Here is a 17,824-nt window from a genome sequence, read left to right on the forward strand (position 1 = left end):
ACTTGGGGTGGACTCCCCATAGAACTGGGCCTGGTTCCCCTGTGCTTCCCCGTTCCTGCCCATAGAGGGAGCCCTGGGCGCTCACACGTCCAGAGCCTGCCCGCCTGGCCTCTCGCACAGAGATCTCCCCCAGGAACCCGGCTGAAACCTCAGGACCCCACCAGTGACAGCACGGTGGGTGTCCTCGTCCTCCAGGGAATTTATGGTGTCCACACTGGCACGGCACTCCTCACATGCGGCAAGGGCTTTGGCTGCGGTCCTGTGTGCGGATCTTCCTCCACCTCAAGCTGCTTCCATGAAGCCTTGTTCCCTGGCAGAACCGTCTCCAGGTCCCAGGTCCTGTGGGCTCTCCTCCCTGGGCCCTCCCCCAAGGTGTCCCTGCTGGTCCCCTGGGCCTGGCACCGCCGCCACTGTCAAGGTTCAGCAGCAGCTTTGGGGTGGGGCACTGAGCTGGTAGCCCCCGTGAGCCCCAAAGTACCAAATACGGGGCTTGGGAGGTTGGTGCCAGGTGAGGCCAGGGCACCCTGAGGTCCAGGCCCAGGCCGGGAGGCGGCAGAGGGTGGGCCTGACCCCAACCAGCCCTGATTGCAGCGACAGCCCCCAGTGGGGAGGCCCAGGCCTCCAGCCTCCATCGCTGAGATGGCTCTGCTGATGGCTTTCCCTTCGGGCTTTTTTGTGAAATACAGATGAATGTTTGTATCTAAACGTTGCCGTTTGCCTGGATTTAATTTAGAATAAAAACATGAGAACCTGGGGTTGCCCAATTTCTGTATATACTCGGCCAGCCAGGGCTAGAGTCCCACCAGAGCCCCAAAGCTAAACTTCTCCCTCACCAGACTCTGTGAGGGCCCAGGGCCCGGGGAAATGCCCCATGTGGCCACCAGGAGGCACCAGCTGCCCGCTGGACACTGCCAGCCAGGGCAGGCCCAGACCCAGGGAAACACCGGGCTCTGAAGGCCGCCGAGCAACTGTTCTGCCAGGCAGGAGGCCGGGGCAGTGACTCTCCCTAGCCTTGAACCCAGGGATGGAATGGCCTACCCCAAGCTGTATGCTCCTGGCAGGTTACATGCCCTGGTCCCCTGGATATTCAGGACCGAGGACCCTTCCCCGCAGCCACCAAGGCCAGAGCTACTACTTCCTCTCTGCAACTCAACTCCCAGTATTTGGGAGGCTGAGACAGGAGGATCACAGGTTCAAGGACAGCCTCAGCAAGTTGTGAGACTCCCACCAACTTAGTGAGACCCTTATCAAAATAAAAATAAAGTTGGGCTGCAGGTATAGCTCAGAGGTAGAATGCCCCTGGGTTCAATCCCCAGTACCAAAGTGTGTGTGCGCGTGTGTGTGCGCGTGTGTGTGCGTGTGTGTGTGTGCGTGCGTGTGTGTGCACGCGCGCGCGTGTGTGTGTGTGTGTGTGCGCGTGCGTGCGTGTGTGTGTGCGTGTGTGTGTGTGTGTTCCTAAGGATTGAATCCGGAGGCCTTCCACCTCCAAGATACACCCCCAGCCCTATTTGGTTCTTTATTTTGAAACAGGGTCTCACCAAGTTGCGGAGGGTCACGAACCTGCGATCCTCCTGTCTCAGCCTCCTAGGTACTGGGATTACAAGCACGCATACCACCTGGCTTAAAAAAGAATTTTTTTAATGCTCCTGTCTACCTGTCCCCCACCAGATGGTTTGCCAACCTTCCAGTGCCAGCTTAGTGGGGGGCAGCAGGAGAGACAGACCTGCCCTGGGCCCCAGTCTGTGCAGGACCACCGAGGGCTTCCTGTAGGCAGCAATGCCTACCAAAGATTTACTCAACAAAGGGGCCAGAGCTCCCCGGGGGCCCAGAGACCCCTCCCCAACTCCTAGGAGGGCATCAGGTGAGCGCCAACCTTATCCACCGCCTCACACCCAGGGTCCAAGGACCTGCCCACCACATCTCTGTCTGCCCTGCACATGCCCCCCAAGAGTCCCTGCCAGTTCCTGGAGAGGGCCCGGGGCCAGGAAGGACCCCTGCCCACTCTGTTGGACATTCAGGGTGGATCCGGCTTTCTGGAAGACTCTGTGTGTTGTCAAACATTAATTATTGGACACTTGGAATAATGTGTTCCGGGAAGTTCCACGGCTATATTTAGCCTGGTGGTTTTTCATGCCAGCCAACAGCTCCCCGGCCTGCTCTGGAGGAAGGCCCCCTGGCACTGCAGGCACCCCAAGGCCAGAGCCAGGGTCCAAGGCACGGCGGGCCTCAACCAGAGACCTGCTGGAAGCCGAGGCCAGCACATCCGCTCTAGGGTGCGACCTGCGCCAGCGTGCCCGGCTCCGAAGCCTGAGTCTGCAGCCCCGGGGTGGATGGAGGGCTGCTGCTGTCCAGGCTGTGCTGAGAAAGCTGGGCGTGGTGGCGCACACTTGCAATCCCAGCATTCAGGAGGCTGAGACAGGAGGATGTGGTTTGCAGCCAGCCTCAGCTACTTAGTGAGGCCCTTTGCAACTCCGTGATACCCTGTTTCAAAATAAAGAGTACAAAATAAGCCAGGCATGGTGGTACATGCTTATAACCCCAGTTTTTGGGAGGCTGAGACAGGAGGACCGCACAGGTTCAAAGCCAGCCTCAGCTACTTTAAAAATAGATCTGGGAGTATAGCCCAGAGGTAGAAAGCCCTGGGTTCTATCCCCAGTGCCAAATACACACACACACACACACACACACACACACACACACACACACACAATAAAGAATTAAAAAATAGGGCTGGGGTGTAGCTCAGAGGTAGCATGCCCCTGAGTTTCAGCCTCAGTACTTCAAAAAAAAAAAAATAAAATAAAGGCTCAGCAAGGAGTGTCCATGAATGCCCTCTGTAAGCAGCCCCAAAACAAGCCCTCTCACCTCAGTCTGAGCTCCAGCCCCCTCACTGGGACCCGGGCCCTTCAGGACCTGGCCTTGCCCCAGCCCTCTAGCCCCTCCACACTGCCTACGGCCCCCCAGGTCCCCTCTCTCCTCCACACACACTGGATTCTTTTACACCACAGGACCTTTGCCTCTGCCGCCTGCCTAGAAGACCCCAGACCTTCCCATCCGGCCCCCACTGCTGGTCCTCAGTGCCCGCGTGTGCTGTCGGGTCCCAGGTGGCCCTGCCCTTGGGCTTGTTCTTCCTGTCTGTCTGTTCTGCCCCCTCCTGGGAGGCCATGAGGAGGACAGGCCTTGGGGTCCCCAGCACCTGGGGCTCAGGCCCTGCCCACCCAGCAGGAGAGGAGAGGGGCTTCCCCACCCGCCTCCTGTACCAGTCTCTGTCTCAGTGAGGAGGCCCTGCCCTTGGGGACTGAGGCCCACCTCCTCGGCCAGCTGTCCTGCATTCCCCCAGGAAAACTCCTACTCAGACTCCAAAGCCCAGCCCAGACACCCCCGCCCCTGAGAAGGCCCTGGCTGCCACATTCACCTTGGCAGAGAAAGCAAACTGGCTCTGGGCTTCAGGCCTCCACCATAGGACCCAGGCAGCAGGCTCAGGCTCCCTCTGGAGGCAGAGCTCCAGGGCGGAGAGCTGCTGGGCAGGCAGCTCAGGGGACTTCCCAGAGGAGGGGACACCCAGAGGGCCTAGAAGAGAAAGATACCTGAGGGAGCTTAGCCATGGGAGGGTGGGAGGGTGTGCCCCCTCCCAATCCCGCCCTAGGGAGTTGAGGTTGGGTCTCAGGAGTGGGGGTTGGGTCTCAGGTTCCCAAGGACACACACACACACACACACACACCCAAGGCATACACAGCAACCCCCCCAGGCCCCAGTGCTTCACCTGTGAGCTGTTCCTCCTCTCTGCCTCCCTTTGAAGGGCTCCAGCATCTACACGGTTCTTGGGCTACACTGCTCCCCCCACTCCAGACTCAGTTTCCCCAGTGAGTTAGGGTTGAAATAAGCCACTTTCTGAGATCGCCTTACAGCTGTTCTCAGAACTTGGCACAGCCTCTGGGAAGGGATTCTGAGTGCCTGCGGGGGAGGGGCCCAGAAGGCAGGGACTTAGGTGCAGTCCAGGGGCAGGGCGAGAGGGGGGGGGGGGCTGGAACAGGGAGAGGGGGCACCGGGCAGCTCCGGCAGATCACCCCAGGGCTGTTGCTCACCCTAGAGCCGCACTGGGCCCTGAGGGTCCAGAACTGCAAGGACCCCCCCACTCCCAGCCAGTGACTTAGCTCCTGGCCCCAGAGCCCAGGGAGGCACTGCAGGCCCAGCTAGGGCCCACCTCCTGGCGGGGACTGGGCCCCAAAGGTCTGTCCCTTCTTTGAGACAACATACCAGCACCCCACAAAACACATCCTGTCCCAGCACTTGGCTGGATCCTCTTGAGGCACGCCCAGCTTAGTTAGGTGAGCACAGAGGGAGCCCCAGAGCCCAGGGCTGCTGCTGGCTTGTCCCTCCCTGTGTCCCCGGAGCCCAGGGCCCCGGGGCCAGCAAGGGCACCACTGAGGTTGGGGAGAGTAGGACAGCCGGCAGCGGTGGCCCCGAGCTCTGCACCAGGGCTGTCTCCCTCTCCCTGTGACAGGAACACCAGGCTACAGGAATACCCTGGCTTCACGGCTAGACAAGCCGCGAACCACTGCCCGTCACAGGAGTGCCAGGTGCCACCTCTCTGGGGTGACAGTCACCCCCTGCCCCCGCCCACGGGGCACTCAACTGCAGGACAAGCCCTCGACCTCCCATCTCGCTCAGGGTGCTGCCAAAGGTCAGAGCGGCCTGAGCTGGGACACACCCTCTCCCTGCCCTGGCCAAGGCTCAAAGTCCACGGCCTCCTGTTTGCTGGGCCTGCACATCTGCTGGGCAGGAGGGGCCAGGAGCCCGCAGGCCACCTGGGCAGGGCGCAGGTGCTGGGTCCACACGGCCCGGTGGGACCAAAGGCCCCAGCCGCAGCAGGCAGGGGCGTCAAGCTGGTGGGCCAGAAGTTTAACAACGAACCTTGGCTGGGAGGGAGGAAGCGGCGCTGCTGCCCAAGGCTGCGGTGTCCTTCACCGCTTCTGGGAAGGGCCCTGGCGGCATTGATCTAACAACACGTGCTGCCCTCCGGCAACACGCTTCTGGGAATTCGGAACCCCCCATCCGCGCTGGCGAACCATCGAGGCAGCCCGGCTTAAATGGGCTGAAAAATCAAAACCGGACACACCTGGACGCCCATCTCCAGGGACTGGCCACTGCCATCATCACATGCTACTGCCAAATGCCACACAGCTGTCAGGAAGTAGCCGTCAGGAGAGGGCAGAGCCTGCGCAGGCCGCGGGGGCTGGATGGTCCCTGCCTCTGTGGTCAGAGAGTGAGTTGCAAAGGAAGCTGCCTGGAGGGCTGTGCTTTACCAAAGAGAAAGCGGAGCTGCTGGACTTCCACATGAAAGCTCAGCTCCTCAGCGCCCTGGCCTCCAGGCGTCCAGCCTCCTCTCCCACCACCGGTCACCCCGGGACCACTGGCTCACTGCTACCTGTCACTCTCCTGACCTCAGAACCTGTCTTACCATTCCTAACCTGTTCGCTCTGTCCTGAAGGCCCTTTCCTTTCTCATCTCGTCCAGCAAACTCCTACTTACACCCCAAAGCCCTGCTCAAATGCGCTATGATCTGTGAGGCTAACAGTGCCACTTCCACGGTGGGTAAGCTGCTGGCTAGGGGATGCGGGCCTGAAGGGCCTCTGGTGTCTTCCTTTCTGAGCCTGCATTGGCTTCCGGGTGTAACATGGGGAGTAATGGGCCTCTGGGCAGGCCATGGAAGGGGCTGTCCCACTGGGCTCTAAACATTTGATGATGAGGCCCGGGACCACAAGCCTGACCAGGATGAGCGCATCCCACAGCCGGCTTCCGACCAGGCCAGCTCAGCTCCACACCGGCTCTTTAGCTGAGGAGCTGGGATCGCACCCACAGCTTCTCTTGAAAAAAGCACGAGTGTTCAAAACCCTGTGGGGCCTGGGGCCCAGAGGTCTCTTGGTCAGCAGGGCAGTGACAGCAAGGGCACAACTCCTGCCCACCAAGGCACGGCGGCCAACAGGGGAGTGCCGCTTCTCCTTCCCAGGAGCACCCCTGCTGTCCTCAGAAGGGAGTGGGCGGCCGGCTCTGGGTGCCGTTGGCCTGGTGCCTGGAGGCGGCTCCCACCTGCAACATGGGGCCACACCAGCCTGTCATCCACAGGAGGCAGGCGGCCTGACCCCTTCTGCAGGGCCACGTGGCTTCAGCTAAAACATGTACCCTGGAGCGCTGCAGGGGAGGTTCCAGAACCACAGGGTGCCCTGAGAGAGGTCATCATGGGCAGAATCTGAGAACTGGGGCCTGGGCAAACAGCCTGAGCCTCAGCAGAGGTGCCCCGCCCAGAGGGGCCCCTTCACCCCTGTGGCCCAAGAGAGAAGGGGATTTATTGACCCTTACCTCCTTCCACCCGGTCCCTAGTTGCTGGGCAGCCCCTGTGTCCAGCAAAGCCTGAGAAGTAGGTGGCCAGATAAGGCCTGGAGAAGGGCTCTGGCCAGAGCAGCCGCGTTATCAGGCCAGGGCAAAACCAACAGAGAGAAATGCCATAGGAGGACTGGGCAAACACCGCCCCTCCGCTCCACGCCCACAACCCTCGCAATTTCTCCCATCCAGCTGGCTGAGGCCTGGCTCTCGGCACCCGCTTATCTCCCTTAAAAACCTTCGCCTCCCTGAGTCAACGGCGCAGGCGCTGCCCGCTGCCCGCGGTGTGACTTATCGACCCCTCGAGGGGAAAGGGGGAGCGGCCTTCGGGAGAAACCAGGACCACGGAGGAGGCTGCCGAGCGCCCACCTGCCTGGAGGACCCGGCACATCCCCCCACAGCCCTACGCGGGGAAGCTGCTGAGGCAGGAGGCCCGGCACAGGGCTACCTCCTCCAGCTCCAGACAGGAAGTCTCTGAGGGCGGCTTCCTGTGTGCAGGCGCCTCTTATCAGACAGACCCCCCAGGGAAATGAGAGGCAGCCCCTGGCAGGAGGTGACGGGCACAGCAGAGCCCTGTCCCACACACCGTTCAGTCCCTCGCTGGTCGCAGAGGGGTTTGTGGACCGTGAGTCCCATGGAGTGCTCCTCCACTGAGTCTGAGGCCAGCACCAACCTCTTCCCAGCCCAGGGCTCCAGCGTGTGGAAAGGCCTGGGCAGGAAAACCTCATCCCCGAGGCTGCTACGTCTGGCTTCATCCAACAAGCCCCTGAAGGCCACAGCGTGCGCTGCTACCGCAGCCTGGGTGGAACGTCACGCACACACATGCGGCACTCAGCTCCCACCTCCCAGGGCGCCGGGTGCACCAGGAACCGCTGTGTCTACGCACCATCCAGTTGCTGCCTCTGAGCGCTCAGAACAGTCCGGGACACAACTCCAGCCCCTGGGATGAAGAGACGGAGGTCCAGGAGGGATGGGCCGGCGTCGGTAGGGTCTGAGGTCTTCCTGAGGGAGGAGCACTTATCTGGCCACTGCAGTCCCACGCGCCTACAGATGTCTCTAAGAGGAAAGAAATCTGATTTTCCTGTGAATCCTTCTGATTTTTAAAACACGCTGGGAGCCGGGCGTGGTGTTGCACACACTTGTAATCCCAGCATTCTGGAGGCTGAGACAGGAGGATTGCAGTTCGAGGACAGCCTCAGCTACTTGGTGAGGCCCTTTGCAACTCAGTGAGACCCTGTTTCAAAATAAAGAATAAAAAATAGGGCTGGGAGTGTAGCTCAAGGGTAGAATGCCCCTGGGTTCCATCCCCAGTACCGCAAAATAAATAAGTAAATAAATAGAATAAATAGGTCTAGGGGTACAGCTTGGAGGTAGAATGCCCCTGGGTTCCATCCACCGTACCACAATCCCCCCCCCAAAAAAAACAATATGCTGGGGTAAAAGGGTCACCAGCCTGCCAACTCTGACCTCACGGACAGGAGGAGGCATTCCCAGCCAGGGTGTCTGGTTGAACCGAGATGGGCGCACTCGGCGCCCCTGGGAGCCCCCGAAGTCTGTCAGGATGCCCCAGCCCTTCCCACGTGAGCTCGTGTTTTCCTGTCTGTGCGTCTGCCCTGCCTGTGAGCCCGGGGCTGGCCATGCCTGACGCGGCAGACGCTTGGTGAAGAGGTAGAGTTTGCTCCTCCGGGCGCCTGCCCTGACTAGGAGAAGGCGGCCGCAAGGAGGACAGCAGCGGCCCAGCAGTGTGTACCAAGCAAGCACCCCTCCAACAGCAGAGGAGGGGAGGGAGCTGCGGCCTGAAGCAGGCCCTGGGGCTGGCTGCATCCCTGGCAGCTCCCTGTCAGCATCACCCCACGAGATACCAAGAGCCCTTATCTCCCTCCCAAGGAGGCAAGCCCAGGCCGGGGCTCTGGGGCTCAGAGGCCAGCCCATTGCAAAGACGGAGGCGCTGTTCTCCCTCCCATGAACCATCTGCAGAGAAGTTCCAGCTGTGGCGGCGGCAGCGGCACGGGAAATTCCTCGCGCATGAGGGATGTGCTTGGCGTGCTCCAGGCAGCGCTGGGAGGCAGGCGCAGGCTGGAACGATGATCACAGTCCCACTGGAGCAGGGTGGTCATTGTGGGGTCAGCCTGGGAGCTGGGCAGCCTCCCCGCTCTGGAGGAAACGTCTTGTCCAAAGGAGATAGCCCCAGCCAGCCTGGGCACCTGCCCCGTGGGATCTGGGCAGAGTTGGGCCCAAAGACTGGGCTCCTCAGGGGTGTGCTCGCTTCTGCTGCCCAGGAGGCCGCCAAAAGCCAGGTGGGTTTTCAAACACCAGCGGGAGCAAGTGCCAGCTGCCCACGGCACCCTCCAAGTTCCTGGCTTGCGTCTCACATCTCCCCACCTCGGCCCCACCAGAAAGAAGGCGACACAGACCGAGAGGCAGAGCAGGGCCCAGCTCCAGCTTAAAGTCACATCCCAGTGGACAGGCCAACCCCAGGTCCAGCGCAGCCCCGAGGCCATCCTCTGGCCAAGCCCTCGGGAGCGGCAGGCCCAGGCCCTCAGCCCCAAGCTGCCACCATCCTCCTGCAGGACACAGACTCGGATGCAGAGGACCCGATGGCTTAGCCCGGTCACAGAAGCCAAGGGAACGCACCCGGCCTCAGCCCCAGGCAGCCCGGAGCCCGCCTGCTCCCAGCCATTCAAGGTTTCTCGGGCCGCTCTGCAACCACCCCAGACACGCTGCACACAGGAAACTCCAGGTGCGCAGGGCAGTGGCTCGGGCCTGGGCTACAGCCAGACCCCGGGCCTTCCTGCACCTCAGGTGCACTCTGAGCACACACAGGGTTTCTGCTGCCTAGGAAGTGGCCCTGGATCCCCCCAACCTGCCTGCAGGTTCTGGGTCAGACGTGGACAGCCCGCATGGCTCCCTGGACAACCCCGCGGTCCACCACACCTGCTCACAGAGGCTGACCTCTGCTTCAGTCGGCAGGACACCCAGACTGCCAAATTTCTCCAAGCCCAAAGGCCTTGCTGAGCAGCAAGCCAGAGGTTCAGCAGGCCTAGGACCTGTTGCCTGCCTAGAGGTCAGTGCCCTGCTGGCCACCTGCTGCAGTGACCAGGGTCTCCAGCCCTCACCCACGCCTTCTGGGCCTGGCCATAGTGAAGAGTGATCAGCCAGACCAGAGCAAAGGACAACAGTCAGCCACTGCCAGCCAGCGCCGGCGGCCTCTGTGGGAACTAAGGGGTGGCCGCCTTCCACTGCTGCGCTGGACACACGCTCACAGTGTGCCCCTGGGGCATGCACATGAGTGTGTGCACATAGGTGTGCATGTGCCTGCCGGTGTAGGCATGCGTGTGTGTGCACCTGTGTACGTGTGCATGTGTGTGCACCGCGTGTGCTGGTGGCCCATGCAGGTGTGCATGCCTGAGCTCAGCCCTCTGCATTCCGGCTCCCAGGCCGGGACTGTGGAGAGGGCTGGCCACGTCTTCCACCTGCTCCCCGCCTCTGAAGCGACAGTGCTCGGGAGAAAAGCGGGTGTTGGCTCCTCTCACTCAGGCTCCAGGGAGACACGCTTCCTCCTCTGCTCAGGCCGGCAGCGTCTCCACTGCAAATCCTGGACACCCGAGCTAAGCCCGACTCAGGCACCTTTGTGCCCCGGAGCCTCAAACATATTTTGTGTGATATTTTATTTTTTGGTGGTACTGGGGGTGGAACCCAGGGGCTTTTCTACCTCCGAGCTATACTCCCAGACCTATTTTATACTTTATTTGGAAACAAGGTCTCACTGAGTTGCAAATGGCCTAAGTAATAGCTGAGGATATCCTCAAACTGCAATCTTCCTGTCTCAGTCTCTCAAATGCTGGGAGTACAAGCATGCACCACCACGCCCGGCTTTTGTGTAATATTTTAAACGTCACCAGACGTGGCGGTGCACACTGTAATCTCAGTTCCTGGGAGGCTGAGACAGGAGGATTGCAGGTTCATGGCCAGCCCCTGCAACTTAGTGAGGTCCTTAGCAACTTAGTGAGACCCTGTTTCAAAATAAAAAAATACAATCAGCTGGGCGTGGTGGCACACACTTGTAATCCCAGCATTTGGGAGGCTGAGACTGGAGGATCGCAGTTTGAGGAAAGCCTCAGCTACTCAGTGAGGCCCTCTGCAACTTAGTGAGACCCTTTTTCAAAATAAAGAATAAAAAATAGGGCAGGGAGTGTAGCTCGGAGGTCAAATGCCCCTGGGTTCCATCCCCAGACACGCAAAAAAATTAATAAATTAAAAAATAAATAAATAAAATAATACAATCAGAGTGGAGGTGTAGCTAGAAGGCAGAATGCCCCTAAATTTAATCTCCAGTACCACAAAAAATAAAATAAAAAATAAAATTGGACTGGTTGTGTATGTAGCTCAGAGGTAGAATGCCCCTGGGTTCTATTCCCAGTATCACAAAAAATTAATTAATTAATTAAAAATAGGCCTGGGAGGTGTAGGTCAGAGGTAGATGTCCCTGGATTGCATCCCCAGGACAAAAAAAAAGCATCTTCATCTCGATGCTATAAAAATACCTATATATATACTGGGGGTGGAACTCAGGGACATTCTACCTCCGAGCTACACCCCTAGCCATATTTTTTATTCTTTATTTTGATACAGGGTCTCTGTCCTCGAACCGCAATCCTCCTGTCTCGGCCTCTCAAATGCTGGGATTATAAGCATGCACCACTACGCCTGGCTCGAAAATACCTTTTTCCTTTGCATTTATTCCCAGGCTGTCCATGTTCTGTTTGCTGATCGCGGAAACTGCAAAGTCAGGAGATGAGCATCAAAGGCATGCATGGTCGCCCTCGGCCCTCGTCGCCCTCCGCCACCCAGACTACTCGGCGCTTTCGGACACCTTTGAACTCCCCTGGGTCCCCTTCTCAGACCCCGACCCGCCCGCAGGAGTGGGGCTGAAGGCTCTGACAGTCCCTGCGGTCTGTACATTGAGCAGACACTGTTGGAACGCGATAAACCCCCTGACGGCTGCAGGGCAGGAGCTCCCGCAGTCCTCCCCCAGGACGCAGAGGGCAGAGCTCTGCAGCCTCTCTGCCCTGCTCCACGCGGGGAAGCCCCAGCCCGGCAAGCAGCCCCTCCTGGTGGACTTCTTAGAGACGACATGCAGAGGAGGGGGGCCAGGAGGCTGCAGGCTCCTCTGCAGGGCCTCGGAGCAGAGAAGAAATGGAGCGGGCAGGTCAGGAGGGAGGGTGCATGCCTGTCATCCCAGCACTTGGGAGGCTGCGACAGGAGCAGGAGGATCAGGATCGACAGGAGGATCGACAGGAGGATCGCAGGTTCAAGGACAGCCTCACCAAACAGGGACCTCTGCATGTGTGAGATGCCTGAGGCAGAGGGTGGAGGCTGTGGCTTTGATCCAGAGCGTCCCCTAAGGCCCAGGTGTTGCGGGCTTGGTCCCCAAAGCAGCAGTGTTCACAGGGGGACGCTGGCAGAGGGGAGACTGGATCATGGGGGTTCTGACCCCATCCACGACCAATCCATCAAGGGGTGCATGCATGGATGTACCTGCTGGCTCCCTTCCCAAGGCCGTGCAGGCCCCGCTCCAGCTGGAGCCACCAGGAGTCCATTCTAACATCACACACGGCCTCTCTCCTGGCCATGGGCTGCAGGGCATAAGGATGTATCACAGCCTTACCTGGGCCCCAGCTCTGTTTCAGGGTGGCCTGCGGAGAACACAGAATAAACAGCTATTGGGGACCAAGGGAAAGAGGTCTTAGGAATAAGGGTACTTACGGTGGGACAGGGTTCAGATTGCCATGTGTGGGGGAGGTACTGGGGATGGAACCCAGGAACATTCTACCTCCAAGCTACACACCCAGCCCTATTTTTTATTCTTTATTTTGAAGCAAGGTCTCGCTGAGTTGCAAAGGGCCTCACTAAGTAGCTGAGGCTGTCCACAAACTGTGATTTTCCAGTCTCAGCCTCCCGAGTGCTGGGATTACAAACGCGCACCACAACGCCCGGCTCAAATTTGCTTTTAACAAATAAGATTCCTAAGACCCCAATGTCCTTGGAAGGTTTTTGCTCCCATGACGTCTGCTGCCGCACGCGGACATCTCTAGAGAGAGCTCCCACCTCACTACCCCATGACCCCCAAGTGCGTTCGGGGTCCAGCTCAGTGTGGAGGAGGGGCAGGGCTTTGTGCAAGCTCTTTCCTGCATGACATGGAGAATGGAGAATAAGCCATAGTCCTGCATCCTGAGTCACATGGGGCAGAACCTCTCAACTGGGGATCCCCAGGGTGCCAGGCCAGGTCAGGCGCCACCTTCCACGGGGTGACCTACAGTTTTCATTTCAATCTTCTTGGTACGATTGACCTCACAGCCACGAGGGGCCCAAGGAGACCTGGTTTTGTTCGGGGCAGGCTGGGGTGGCATTAGCGTCAGGCTGCTTTATTGCCCACGCCAGCCTGGTCACAGGCGTGAGCACGAGGTCATTCGCAGCAAAATCATCTCTCAGTGATGAACAGAGTTTGAGCTCGGGGCCTGGAGAGGCCAGAGTCGCCTGCACCCCTCTTCCCTGGGGATGGGACAGGCCTGTGCGCCCTGGGCTCCCTCCCTGGAGGGAGCTGCCTCAGCGCTGTCCCACCCTGTGCTGGCACTTGCGAGGCCCCTCCCCAGGACGGATGCTGGCACAGAGCTCATCCTCCAACACGACCGTGCCTGCGGGCCGGCCGTCTGGTGGTTGGGCCGCCATCGCCTGCCATGATGAAGGCCGCACTGCGCCACTGAGCCTCTTTGAAAGCAGATTCGGTTACATGCGTGACACAGCTACCCGTGAGCTCTGTTTTCATTTCCCGCTCCCTTTTCTCTGCAGCCAGCTCGGCCGCGCCAGGTCATCCACAGTGCAGGCTGTTTACACGGCCCTGTTTCCCGTCTGCAGGAGCTCACCCCTGCCTTGCCTCGCACCAGCAATGGAGCTGCGGAGGGCCGGCCTGGAGCTTCCTCCCACAGGCCCTCCAAGGGCCGCAGGTTCCTTGGATGGAAGAAGAGAGGGCTGGACCTGGCGGGGCTGCACCCACAGAGTGGGTGGCAGCAAGGCGGGTGGGGGCTGTGGGCTGTGTTCAAATGCCACCCTGGCCCTCACCCCGCCAGGCCTGCAGGACTTCGCTGGAAATACCCAAACAAGGACAGCAAGGGTCAGCAGAATGACGACAGCCCGGGCTTGGAAGGACCCCCAGAGAAGGGACTTTATGGGCTCCGCTGTAGCGCACTCTGTACTGTCAGCGGCACGGGCCACGCTCCAGCTTACCCGCAGGAGAGGCACACACTGCCTTCACCTCTGTGGCACCCGGAGCCAGCGCCCAGGCTCCCCTGCCTCTGCCCATCCTGAACCCCTGGAGTAAGGGCCCCAGGCCCCCCTCACCACCCTCGGTTCTGCAGTTCCTGGGTGGGGTGGGGTGGGGTAGGGAGAAGCCCAGGAATCCTGCTCTGAGGACACAGGGGTACAAGATCCCTAGAGACCTAGAGACACAGGAAGGTCAGCAGAGCACACTGGCCACCCGCCTGGCAAAGGAAGCCAGAAAGAAAAGCTGCAGGCCCCCCAGAGGCCAGGGAGGTGGCTACAGATTGGCTTCTCCCCACGCTGGGAGCTGGGCTGTGGGATTCACCTGAAATCAAGCACAGCCAGAGGTGTCTCCCCTCCCACTTGCAGGGCCAGAGCAAGGCCCCACCCCAGGCCTCCTCCCCAAGGCTCCCTAAGCCTCCTATTGCAGGGAGAGGCCCAGCAAGGGGCTGGGGTTAGGGTCAGCTAGGATCCGCAAGAGTCAGCCCCGCCCACCTTGCAGGTTGAAGCTCCTCCCACCCGCAGGTTGAAGCTCCGCCCACCCTGGGACAGCCCTGTCCTCAGAGACGACTTTCTGGACACTGATTGGTAGCCACAGCCAGTGAGCGCCCCAGTGACCAGCCGGCCAGGTACCTGTGATGGCCCCAGTGACCAGCCGGCCAGGTGCCTGTGATGGCCCCAATGACCAGCCGGCCAGGTGCCTGTGATGGCAGTGCAGGCTTGGCGGAAGCTATACCTTAGCAAACCCCCCAAAGGGGACCCTGTCCCAGGCCTTCTCCACTGCAGCGGGCGGCACCCCAGCTCCAGTGTGATCAAGAGAAACGGGCTTCTGAGGAGGGAGCCTGTCCAGAGGCCCCACGGCCCCCGTCCCCTGAACAATGGCACTGTTTTCCCTTCCACTGATAAGTGTGGCTGAGGTAACTTTCCCAGGCTCTGGAGTGGGGAGGGACCATGGCTGGGCAAGTGACAGCTGGAAATGAAACCCAGAGCCCACAGGAGGGGCCACAGCTTCCCGCCCAGCCCCTCCCCGCCACTGGGATCACCAGGGGGCTAACACGCCACCCCTCATCTCTCCAGACAGGATGTGGCTGGTCCTCCTCGGCCAGGCTGTCTGGGTCCCCAGTCCTGCCGGAGAAGAGGGTTCACCTTGCCCAGCTGGAGCAGAAACTTCCTCCCGGGTCCCGCTCTTGGTGCCCGGCTACTCAGCCCGCCCTGTCCACAGCCACAGCCAAGACTCTGGCTGTGGAGAGCCTGTGCCCACTCCAGGCCGGCTGCCCTTGGTACCACACCCCGCTACTGTGAAAGGCAGGCTGTGTGGCACCCACGATCCAGATAAACACAGACACAGAGGAAAGGCAGAGCTCCAGTCACGTCTCAAGACAGCAGAGCTAAGCCCAGAGGCCAGACGGCTTCCAGCCCCAGCTCCGTCCAGCTGCACCCCCATTCTTGGGGTTCAGGGTTCACTGAATCAGGAGTTTGGCAAGTAGAGAGGAGGGGCCTCCAGGCCAGGCGCAGTCCTGCAGGCCTGAGGAGCACACGGCCTGGCAGGCTGGGGCGCCCGGCTCTGGAGCGCCCCCTCGGGAGGGGCCCAGGGAACCCCAGGGCTGCAGAATTGGAGAGTCATGGGCAAGGTCATGGTAGTGTCAGAGGGGACAGAAAGAGCAGAGCAGAAGACCTGCGACCCCGCCCAGTCTATCTCAGCAGAAGGGACCTGTTGGGGCCCACATCCTGCCCCACCAGCGTGTACCTCCACGCACGGCCACGGTGGGTGGGGGGCACCGGCCCAAGGGCACAACCCAAGACCTCTGCCGCCACCGCCACCACCGTCGCAGGGCAGGTGAGCTCAGCCGCATCTCTTGGGAGCAGATTGTACATTCAGACTTCACTAGGTGGCCAGACAGCCTGGTCACGCCATGGACTGCCCTTGGCAGAGTCCAGCCTCTAAGGAGCCCTGGGGGTGAGGCTTCCCTTGCCAGCCTCCCTAGAGGCAGAGATTCCCTCCTAATATATATTTTGCATTGTTCATGTTAGTCGGCTTGATTTATTACTAGCTGGGTAACTTAGGGCAAGTCAGCCAGCCTCTCTGTGCTTTCTCTGTAGGTAAACAGGATAACATTATCTACCACAAAAGACTGGTGGAAAAATTAAATGGAAATATCACAGGACAAAAAAAACAGCATCTAGGTGATATGTTTCCTACTCACGACTTAACAGATTTTACCTACAGTAAAGAGTGAGCTGGGCGTGGTGGCATACACTTGTGACCCAAGGACCTACTTAGGAGGCTGAGACAGGAGGATTGCAGGTTCAAAGCCAGCCTTGGCAACTTAGAGAGGCTTCCAGAAACCTAGTGAGATCTTGTTTCCAAATAAGAAATAAAATCAGTCGGGGATATAACTTGGAGGCAGAATGCCTTTGGGTTCAATCCCTAGAACAACAACAACAAAAGTCCAGCCAGGCATGGCATGGTGGTAAATGCCTGCAAACTCAGTAGTTGGGAGGCTGAGACGGGAGGGTCACAAGTTTGGGGACAGCTTCAGCAACATAGGGGGACTCTCAGAAACTTAGTGATAGCCTTCAAAATAAAAAATAAAATGCCAGGCGTGGCGGCGCACGCTTGTAATCCCCGCGCTTGGGAGGCTGAGACGGGAGGATCACACAGGTTCAAAGCCAGCCTCGGCTACTTAGTGAGGCTCTCAGCAACTTAGTGAGACCCTGTTTCCAAATAAATTATAAAATAAGTCTGGGAATATAGCCCGGAGGTAGAAAGCCTCTGGGTTCCATCCCCAGTACCACACAAAAAAAGAAACAAACAAATAAACAAAATGAAAAATAAGGAAGGCTGGGACTGTATAGCTCAGAGATAAAATGCTCCTGGGTTCAATCCCCAGTACCAAAAGGAAAAAAGAAAGAAAAATACAAGTCCCTTCCCACTTAGATGCCAGGATCCCAGATATGCCGGGATCTCCTTTCTCTCTGGACCTATTTTTGGGGCGGGGACGGTCGGCCACACTCCCCTCTCACGTCCTCCCCGGAGCTCTTGCCCTCGGGAGCATCTTGGGCGGTGTGAGTGAGGCTGCTCCGCCGCCCGCCCGCGTTGGCAGCGTGGCGTCCAGCACTGAGCTGCCGCGGGGCTGAGGCTCCCGCTCCCCGCCCTTTCTCCTGGGGCTCAGTGCTGGACCGAGAGACGACGAACCCAGCCCGGACCCGCAGGGGACGGCGAGGAGGGCCTCCAGAGCGAGCCCAGAGTGTGGTGCCTGCGGAAGAAGCGGAACCGACGAAGTGCACGAGGGACGGACGGCCCGGGACTCACCCCGGAGCGAGCGCAGGAGAGGAAGGAGGGTCGACCATCACCATCGGGGGCAGAGTGTGGGGCCGGGAGGGGGTGAAGACCATGACTCCATGCCCAGGCGCACACTCCTCTACCCAGGCGACCACAGCCCGCAGCGCCAGGGGCCCTCTGTGGGGCTCCCAGCCCCGAGGTGCTAGTGAGGACCTGTGGCTGACCCCTTCCACCCTCGGCGGCTCTGCCCATCCTGAACGCTTCCACCTGCACCCCGAATATACGTTCTTCAGAAGAGGAAAAGAGTTTGGCCCTCGGAGCGAGCGCCCCTAAGGGCTGCCAGCTCCCCTGCGGCCCGCAGTGGGGTGGAGGCGCTCCTCCAGGCCCCCCAGCACCGACCCGCAGGCCCACCTCCCTGCGCTGGCTCCAAAGCTGGCGCGGTACCACCCACTCCTGCAAGCCTGCGCTCCCTGCCCAGGAGAGAAGCCAGGGGCCACACATCGACTGGGGGCCCGGTTCTGCAAAGAGAGTTATTGACGGCTCCAGGCTCCGTGGTCACAGTCAGCCATCTGGGGTCATTCTGCCTGCCCTGGGCTGTCCCTCCGCGGGGCCTAGTAGTGAGCCCTCCCCACTGTCGGGCCCCTGGGGATGAAGGAGGAAGAGAGGCTCAGCACCGGGGTGGCTTCCTTCCCGGCCCAATTTCTTTTCTCTCTCTCTCTCTCTCTCTCTCTCTCTCTCTCTCTCTCTCTCTCTCTCTTTCAGTACTGGGTATTCTACCCCCAAGCTACACCCCCTGCCCTATTTTTTTTATTCTTTATTTCGAAACAGGGTCTCACTGAGTTG

Source organism: Muscardinus avellanarius (genome assembly GCF_963383645.1).
Source record: "Muscardinus avellanarius genome assembly, chromosome: 19".
NCBI classification, from domain to species: Eukaryota; Metazoa; Chordata; class Mammalia; order Rodentia; family Gliridae; genus Muscardinus; species Muscardinus avellanarius.